Source organism: Schistocerca cancellata, chromosome 3 (genome assembly GCF_023864275.1).
Source record: "Schistocerca cancellata isolate TAMUIC-IGC-003103 chromosome 3, iqSchCanc2.1, whole genome shotgun sequence".
NCBI lineage: Eukaryota > Metazoa > Arthropoda > Insecta > Orthoptera > Acrididae > Schistocerca > Schistocerca cancellata.
The window spans coordinates 76,941,119-76,951,486 of NC_064628.1; positions in this window are offsets into that span (position 1 = coordinate 76,941,119).

Genomic DNA, 10,368 nt, shown 5'->3' on the forward strand with positions numbered 1-10,368 from the left:
GTCGTCTGTCTACAACCTAAACGAAAGACTAACATAGTTTTACTAAACCTCTTGAGCCGGCCGGTGTGGCGTGCGGTTCTAGGCGCTTCAGCTGGAACCGCGTGACCGCTACGGTCGCAGGTTCGAATCCTGCCTCGGGCATGGATGTGTGTGATGTCCTTAGGTTAGTTAGGTTTGAGTAGTTCTAAGTTCTAGGGGAGTGATGACCTCAGATGTTAAGCCCCATAGTGCTCAGAGACATTTTAACCATTTTTATACAGTTCTTTGAATCACAAATCTTTTCGTCCTTCACTTCCAAAGTCATGCTAACAATTTGAGACTCTGAGAAGTAGGACTGCGAACTGGTAACACCTGTCTTGCAGCAGTTGCGCGAATCGAAGTACAGCGTCGCTTACTTCCCACTTGCTGTCGTCTGTGAAGGCTCCCAAATTTTTTAAACTATTGTTTGTACTTCCGTTGAAATTGTGGCGAGCAAAAATCTTTATTTATGGTGACTAGTTTCGGACATTTCGACACTAGTCACCGTAAATAAAGGACTGTTTCCTCACTGCACAGTCGACAGAATTACGACTAATAGTTTTAATAAAAGTAATTTACAGAACCATTTTTTCTGCATCATCGTGGAGGCTCATGAATTCCCAAATATTTATTTCAACGCTGTTCGAAGGATGTACCTTCTCGATTATTAAGACTGTGCTACTAAGCAATTTTAAAACGAACAAGTAGGTATTACTGAATAAACAAAAAAGCGATTTACTACAAATTACATGCCTTACAAGTCATATACTACGATGATCACAGTATTATATCAGAAATGTTATTTATTCTGTGGATATACGATATAAGTCCACTACAACCACGCTAGAGGGTAGCAACAAAGTAACGATGGAGAACATCACTTTCCGACTGACATACCTCAGGTTACTGATCGAAACCCTTACTCTCCGAAGTTCAAAACTACGATCTGACGAACAGGCAACGAGAATAACACAATTGCCCCTGCGTGCATTCTGTCCCGCACCTCGCAGCAAACAAACTTCGCTGTGTCTGCTGTCTGTGGTCCCACCTGAGGAATTCGCAGCAGTCTTACTCGTAATTGTTACCACGCAATAAGGCTTAATATCAAGGCTTTATATATTAATTCTTTACTAATTCAAGTCATTAGAGAAATTTATTTTACTACTTTGATATTATTCCTTATTGATTTAATTACCTTATAACCCTGCTATTTGTACCAATTTCGATACGCAAAAAATTAAAATGTAAATAAACTAAGAAGGAAGGTCAGGATTGGCCGTAATTTTGATGATTTATTAACAGCCAAATCGATTTTCGATCGCATAATGATCATCTTCAGTGCTTTAGCGTGCTCGTAGGCACTGGTGTCTAGTTATTAGCAATAAAAGAAGCTTCTGTCATTTCTGAGTCGTTTCCATGTTGTGGACTTCAGGGGCAGTTTTCTCAGAAGCGAAGGGGTGAGTGGGGAGGGGGGACAGTGAGCATTGAGACAAAGAATCTTAGGGCCTTCCGCTTGCCGATCCACTTGCTGCTACTGCATCTCTATTGATAACACAATATTCCCCACTTCCTTTTACACGGGCAGGTCCGCCTCGCCTGACATCTGCTGCTTAATTCCGCATAAAGTAGGGGTATCCGGATACTTTCGATCAAATAGTGCATAATGTTTCTCAGCTACGAAAAGCTGTGGACATATAGCTGCTCGTATAAACAGAGTGGAGAGATAAAAAGTTTTCGATGGTGTTCAACCGCAGTCATACAATACTTTTTGAAAAAAACAGACCGTCATTTGAATGTGTATTACTATATGTACCTTCTGTACTAACTGGATTTCGGCTTTCATACAGCAATCAAGTACAATGCTAAAAGTTGTTAGACTATTAGTATAAGCATAAGATCTTAAAGATATGTGTTAGTGTTGTTTACCTGCTTTGGACTGCCCTAACAGTGTAAGTAGGCTGTTTATGTTTTCTTATTGGTAACGTTACGTAGCGCTCTGTATGAAAATCACTGGCTGTGCTGTGTGCAGTCTGTGGCTAGTTTGCATTGTTGTCTGCCATTGTAGTGTTGGACAGCTGGATGTTAACAGCGCGTAGCGTTGCGCAGTTGGAAGTGAGCCGCCAGCAGTGGTGGATGTGGGGAGAGAGATGGCGGAGTTTTGAAATTTGTAAGACTGGATGTCATGAACTGCTATATACATTATGACTTTTGAACACTATTGAGGTAAATACATTGTTTGTTCTCTATCAAAATCTTTCATTTGCTAACTATGCCTATTAGTAGTTAGTGCCTTCTGTAGTTTGAATCTTTTATTTAGCTGGCAGTAGTGGCGCTCGCTGTATTGCAGTAGTTCGAGTAACGAAGATTTTTGGTAAGGTAAGTGATTTGTGAAAGGTATAGGTTAATGTTAGTCAGGCCATTCTTTAGTAGGGATTTTTGAAAGTCAGATTGCGTTGCGCTAAAAATGTTGTGTGTCAGTTTAAGCACAGACATGTATAATTTTTCTAAGGGGACGTTTCAACAGATACGATGACAACTTTTAGCATTGTACTTGATAATGGCATAAAATCCGAAATCCAGACAGTACAGAGGTAAATTTAGTAATACACAGTCATATGGCGGTTTACTCTTTTAAAAAGGGTGGAGAGAGTTACTTCACTGTGAGTTAATTTTATGATGTCTGGCTGTAACTACTAAATGAAGAACTATCCTTGCATAACAATCCCGTATTGTCACTTTGAGTACACTGCACTAATTTTACTGTCAACTGCGTCCGAGCACAGAGTTCCAGTAATGAAATTATCAAAAAAGCAGAGTTTTCACTAATCCTTTTCAGTTTTACGAGTACAGAACAGTCTCACTCTCTAGTTGCCAGCTTAAAATTAGAACTTACGTCCTGTTATTGAAAGAACCGTACTTTTTACCAATTAATAAGTAGTTTGTGAAAAAAGAAAATGTGTTTAATGATTCTGAATGCTCCCTCAAATAACATGCGCTTCATCCATGTAGGACGATTCCAAGTTTCCCATTACGACAGTACAGTACACAACGCGGAATTTAATACCCTTCGCAAAAAATTCTCAATTTTCAACAAAACGTTTCAGCAGACGTCATCGTCAATTGATCATAAACTTTTCGATATTAATCCAATTTTTCATAAAAAATTACTGCACTCTCTTCACCTTTATCTCCGAGCTTGTAACGGAACTGAAATGATGGTGGGCTGACAGTAATTTGGAGCCCGTGCGTCGGAAACGGGCGCGCTTGTGTGAGACTGCCAGGGAGTGCACCCTGATGCCATCTGTTGGTGAAACTGGGAATTAGCGCTGCCTGTCAGACAATGCACTAAGCTCGGAGTCATTCTTGGTAATTATAAGTTATTACTGTGTAATTTAATGTTGTAAAGCGCTAGTAGTAAATTATTATGACTGGTATGGACTCCAGGGTAGTAAATATAAATATTCTTAAATACTAAATGATTTCGGTAAAAAGGTGGTAGGGGAACGCCCCCACTCTTGGTGATACAAGCGTAGCTAGGGGTAGCTGGAGACACAGGGACTGAACAATGAAATGGCCTGGGGAGTGTTGACGTGATCGGACGTGCGTAACTGTGCTCACGCAAAAGTGATTGTGCAACAGCGAAGAGGCGAATATCGTCGCCGTTTTTGGAGTAAAACGCGACGAATGGTTGTTGAAGCCGCCTTTATGCCACTGGGGCTGATTGTTAGAGTTCCTGTGCCCAGATTTTATGGCGGACGTGCAGTGGCTTATACGAGTGCTACAGCTCATAGTTCCAGCCGCCATTAAGGGCATGAGGCGTGAAGAGCTGCGTTAGCCACATGCATCTCACCACCAGCACCGACACATCTACCCAAGGCAAGACTGCTTGCAATTGTTAAGTCGAACTTTGTATACATGTAAAACGAGAATACCAGTTTTCTTTTATGCAAGTGCAGAGGACAGAATATAGTAATGAGTAAAATTACGACGCATGTTGTTCATTGTAAAGTGTAGTAACCTCAAACATAGTATAGTGAAATCAGACTGAGGCCACCATCGCCTCTTTCATTTACAATTCTTTTCGTTGTAGAATACTTTAGCGTATAAGAATGTTGAAAAGAGCAATGGTCACACCAGAATGAGTCGCCTATTTATAGTTACTTAAATTTTTCTGAGCAACCTTACAAGTAAAGTCACTTAACCAATTCTGTATCAATGGTCCAAAGAGTAATATCCAAAATCATTAAATAAGTTGAAGGATAGAATTTTGTTAACCCAAGTTGCATAACCTGTCTTGGTAGTAATTACCAAGCCAACTCACAGAAATTGAGAGAGTATTTGCTTTGTAGAATCATCTAGAATGATCAGAAATAGTAATATTCAGAATTAAGTTTAAATTCAACTCAAGCCATTTCACTTTGAAACGAGCCCAAAAATTGATTTATTCTTTTGCTCCTTCAGAGCTGGCGACCGTAGTTATAAGTATTTTCAGGAGGATTCGACGGTAAGTCTGCTGCTCTCGTCGTGCTGATAGGATTATCCACTGCTGCTAGCAGTGGTGTTTGGATACATAAGCTCACTACCAAGTTAAGTGGGTCAGGTAGGCAGTGTTACCGTGTGAACTGTGGGGCACTGTAGGCCATGGATCGAACCCGTTCAATCATCACAGCTCTTAGGGAAATAGTCCGGTTAGGAGTGTACTAATCATTAGGTAAATACTGGCGAGTAACGGTCAAAAATGTATACGCAAGTGAATTTAGCAAGGTCCACGTAGCACCTAGTTAATGTGGTGCAATGGCGAGGGTAGGAGTGGAGTAAAAGTGAGCTGAGCTTGTGGCAGCTGTGCTGGATTCAAATATTAACTACGTGAATTCACTACTGCCTCTTACCATTGGGACTGAGCTATTTACAGTTAAAATACGTAGCAGTAAGCGCAAAGGCGTGACAGCTACAAGTCCGTATTGGTTTTATACATACGGAATTGGGAAGTGGGTCATTCCGTCAGTGGAGGGGGTTAAAACAACCGAGTCAGGGGAGAACATACCCCATTTACTGATGGAAAGATTCAGCGGTTCGGTCGCAAGCTATATGGCCTCATAATATGAGACCTCGCCGCGGGCTCATTAAGAATCATATGCGAAATTCCTCTACCGATACAAAGTTCCGGTACGATCTCATCTCTGAGTGGTCAGCTAACACAACAGCGAATCACGTTCCAGATGGAATTCACACAAGCCGGTATTACCTTCCTTTGACCAATCACAGTTCCGAAATCGGTTTACGCGAAAACATAAACTAAAACATTCTGAAAAGCAAATAAAATCAAATTAATTCCATGTTTCGCTACTGGCTACTTTACCATTATCATATCTCCCTACGTATATGACTCACTTCACGTTTGGAATCTGATTCCGACAATCACTCATACTTAGTAATTATCAGTGTCAACGCTTCATTCTTCACATAAATGCTGTAGTTACTCCTTCATTCACTCAGACGACACAAAAATTGAAAGTAATCACAGCCAAAAGATTATTCTGTCATGTCTCCAAGTCGGCCCATCTTCTTACAGTCATTCTATACAGTCCATTGACACATAAACGACACTTCACTTTCATGACATGCATCAGTGATGACAGTTCGTATGGCAACCACGCTAACGGTTCTGCACCACCTACAGCGCTCCGAAACGAACCATGTTCTCTTGTAATAGAGCCTGGTGGTTTGTTCGGCAAGCTTAGATAGAAAACTATACATGCAGACTTAAGCGACGAATGAAATTTTGCACCAATGCTGGGATTCGAACCAAGGTTCCCAGCTCAATAGGCAGATGTGCTAACCACTATGCCACCCTGCACAGCGCTTCTGAACCACTGCATGACTACTCTAGCACGCCTCGCTCCTCAATGCAAATTCCCGTTTACTCCTCAGCACACGTGGTAGTCCCCTGAACTAAAACAGAAATTTGGAACGAAGAGGGAAACATTCCGTGCAGTTGTGCAAAGACACCGTGTCAAGGTGGCGTATCAGGTAGCGCATTTGTCTAATGAGATGGATACGGATGACCAACGCTTAGTCTGCGGATCGGCTAAGGACGTTTGGCTCCAGATGTTGCCTTTCCTCACCTCGCGTGACTCCCGTGGGATAACCGCATGATCGCTCCTCTTCTTGGATAAAGGTATTTTCCGAAATCAAAAACTAATTCAGTGATACGGATACGCGGCCACGTCGTCCGCTACTTGTTTGGTGACGGTGGAGAACACAGCCCTCGATTGTTGGCTCTACTTAAACGAACAACACTATGCGATCGTATGGACCCCAAGTACCAACAATATACTGGACCAGGCCCACTCGAGGAGCAGTCACAGGTCGACCTTGATGAAGGTCACGAGCTACATTACCGAAATATCGTGCAAGTTCGACGCTGATATCCTGCAGAACACCAGACAACCCAAGATGTCAATATTTCTCAAATTTTCTCTGGAGCGCGTTCCACAACCCACCTCGCAGCTGGATTATCCATGGTAGGACAAGTTGAACCACGACACCTTTTTGTTAGGATTGAACTACCTACGCCCCTCGCATTGCTGCAAGATGACATACATCGATAATTCCGCAGCGAGTAGCACCATGGAACGTCCTCACGTCGTAACGAGACTTCTCTTTTTTTTTCCTCTTTGGCACCCAATGACGAACGGATTTCATTTACTTTCCCATAGGTATTATGAGGTACATCATAGCACAAACTTTTGCAACACGTCGGTGGAGATACAAAAATATCTTTTCTACTTTTCCTTGATGCATTTTGACCCTCTTGGATGCTATACTCTCCACCCTTCTTAGTTCTGAGGTTGGGAAGGGACATAGTGCCAACGCCTAAGGTTGCAATCCCTGCTCACGCTGACCCCGATCCTCGTTTTTCGGTTACCGCACGAGTTCCATAACCATTCTACAAAAGAGTGTGCAGGAGACCCTCACTCAAAAACCTACCTTGGCAAATTTTAGTCTTCATATACGTACTGATAAGCCAAAACATTAGGATCGCTGCCCACCGCAATGTTGGATGCCGCCTGCTGGCGTTGTTGGCAAGTGACAAGGTAAAAGAACTATGTTAGCGGAGCAGACACGGACGGGGAATCACCCTCGCAAAGGTATGGGCTGAAAATGGGGATATCCATTGAAATAAGGGACTTTGACAAAGGAGACGTTATTATTACGCAGAGCCTGTGAACTAATCTTTCGTAAACGGCGAAGCTGGTCGAATGCTCACGTGCTACTGTCGTGGGAAAAGATGTAGAAGGACAGTGAAACTACCACTAGGCGCAAAGAGTTGGACGTCCACGATTCTTCACAGAACGTGGGATTCGGTGGCGTGTCTGCTCTGTAAAAGAGGATAGATGGTGACCTTGGCATCTCTGCCGAAAGAGCACAATGCTGGTGTATGCATAAGTGTTTCGGAGCACACTATTCATCGTACATTGTTGAACATGTAGCTCCACAGGAGACAACTCCTACATGTTCACATGTTGACCCAACGACATTGTCAGTTACGACTGCACTGGCGAGAGACCGTTGTATTCGACCGTCGATCAACGTAAACGGATCGGCATTTCGAGTAAATCACATTTTTGCTACACTAGGACGCTGGTCGTCTCCACAAACGCCGTTGTCGAGGTGAATGGCGGCCAGAGAAGGGCAGCGCGCCACAGGTGCAGCCTGGTAGGAGCAGCATTAAGCTGCGGGTGTCAGCCTCCTGCGCTTGCATGGGACCTGTCGTAATAATCGAAGACACGCTGGTTGCTGCGAACCTGAACTCACGTCGATGTCTTGGAGACCAAATTCTCCTGATGTAAATCCTGTGGAACCCATCTGGGTCGCTATCAGGAGCCATCACCGCGTACCCAAATCAGCGGCCGGCTGTTTACGCCTCTTACGCAACCTGTAATGTATGGAATGCCACATACCTCCACAAATCTAGAAACAAACTGTTGGATTCATTATACGCAGAATCAGTTATATATTTCGTTCCAAAGACGGTCAAAGCAGGCGGCCATAATGTTTTGGCTCATCAGTAGACATCATAGATGTTTGAGACTTGAAAAGCTCGCTAGAACCACATAATTTCATTTGACTTTAGCTCCTATGCTTGAGTTTCAGGCAGGAACTCCAGTTCCGTTCGATACTGCTTCAGTGTGCATACATACAGCCTAGAAGTTTGAGACGCAAGTAGTTGCATTATATAGAAATGTCTACGTTCTGATTTTGATTGTGCAATGATACCTTGGTTATAAGACGATCTGTTTTACATTATCGCTCCCACTCTGTTGGAATATGGATGAAGAGAAAACAGTTCTACAAATTTTTGATATGGAAAATGGAACCTCAGGCCATTCTTTACAGTTTCTTGAACGTGATGTCCCGCTCTGTGTCAATTCTGTGGCTAAGTGGTTTGCTCTCACTTACTCTCTAAGGTTGTCAAAGACAACAACAGGCACTTCCTTTGTTGGCTTGCGCCTTCTCGAGTGCTGTCCCTCATTGTACTCTCCTTTACCGGAATAGAGCAGCGCCAGTCAGTCGCTGTTGGACTACAGATTGTTTTTCACGTTTTACTATTCCAGTTAAGACACAACCTAAAACCGAAACTTTAAAATTTCGAAATTTGTGGTCAGGTCTTATGGGACCAAACTTCTTAGGTCATCGGTCCCTAAGCCTACACTTTACTTAAACTTACGCTATGGACAACACACTCGCCCATGCCCGAGGGAGGACACGAAATTCCGACGGGGGGAGCCACATGAACCATGACAAGGCGCCTTAGACCGCGTGGCTGAAACTTTAAATAGACTCTGTCGAATGGGTAGATAATATTACACATAAGAAATATGCTATGTTTGTAACGGAAGCTAACCGACAGTTTCCGTTAACAAAGGTATCGCGTAAAGGAAGTAATGAGTAATACCTGTTTGAGGTACCTCCGTCAGCATTCGGCAAAAACTAAATTTAAAATATGATATTACAACGCCTTCGCTGTTAAGAAGTACTATGTTCGGACATGGACGCTGAGCTAGACTCCCTGTCCGGTAAAAAATTTTCATTGTCAAAAAATGGTTCAGATCGCTCTGAGCACTATAGGACTTAACTTCTGTGGTCATCAGTCCCCTAGAACTTAGAACTACTTAAACCTAACTAACCTAAGGACATCACACACATCCATGCCCGAGGCAGGATTCGAAACGGTCGCGCGGTTCCAGATTGTAGCGCCTAGAACCGCTCGGCCACCCCGGTCGCCTTTCATTGTCATCTCCATTATACAGCTGATGGTTGTTTGTATTCACAACTGTGAGTAAACTTCATATTTATAAACTGCAAAAATCTGCAGCAACAACACAGAAAATACGCTTGACAAGGCTTAGAATTGGCACCCAGTCCATGCGTTGCGTCATTTTTATGCGGTTATATCTTGCAGGAGATATAATCAAAAGTAGTTAACACTCATTTATTGAGTTCTTCGTGTTCTCACCACGAAGGCAAGCAAAAATATTGTACAACTCTTTTGTTTTCAACCATGTTCCAACACAATGTAAGCGATAATGTGCTGATTCCGTAATATTTAAAATAGATCTGCATTAGAACCAAGGGAACATCGCATAATGGAAATCAGAAGAATGGCATTTCTGTATAAGTTCACCGACCGAAGTATCTGTCACACCTCTTAAAAGGAGCACATTTCTCGCAGCGGTGTAGGCGGAGCAGAACTGGCAGCGAGCTGTGTCACCTCATCCGTCATCGATGACGTACGTCATGACAGTGAAGTACTGTGGATGTGCCAACCGATTGTTGGGAACCACTGCAGTAAGATGGGTTGACGTGGAGACCTGACAGAGTGAGAGAAGATAACTATCGTATCTGAATGTGCCCACAACCACGTCGTGAAAGAAGTTTGCAAATTTGTCGATGTATCAACGCGGACTGTGCTATCTCTGTACATAATATGGTGTACCGTCACATCCATGTAACATAGCGTTAAGACTAGTGCCCGTGAAAAGAAGGGAACCGCGTTCAGTGGATATTTGGAATCGGCTATCTCGCGAAACGCCATGGCTAATATCCGCACATAAAGCTACACGTCGTCAATTCAGGCAACCGAACAAGACGGAAACGGCGCGGTAGCTGACTTGAAAAAGGAAGGAAGGTTACCGCTTAGTGTCCCGCCGACAACGAGGTTATTATGGCGGAGTGTAAGTTCGGATTAAGAAGAATGAAGAAGAAAATTGTCTGTGCCTTTCAAAGGGACCTTCCTGGCTTTTGCCTTAAGCGATTTAGCAAAATCGCGAAAGAGCTTTATCAAGA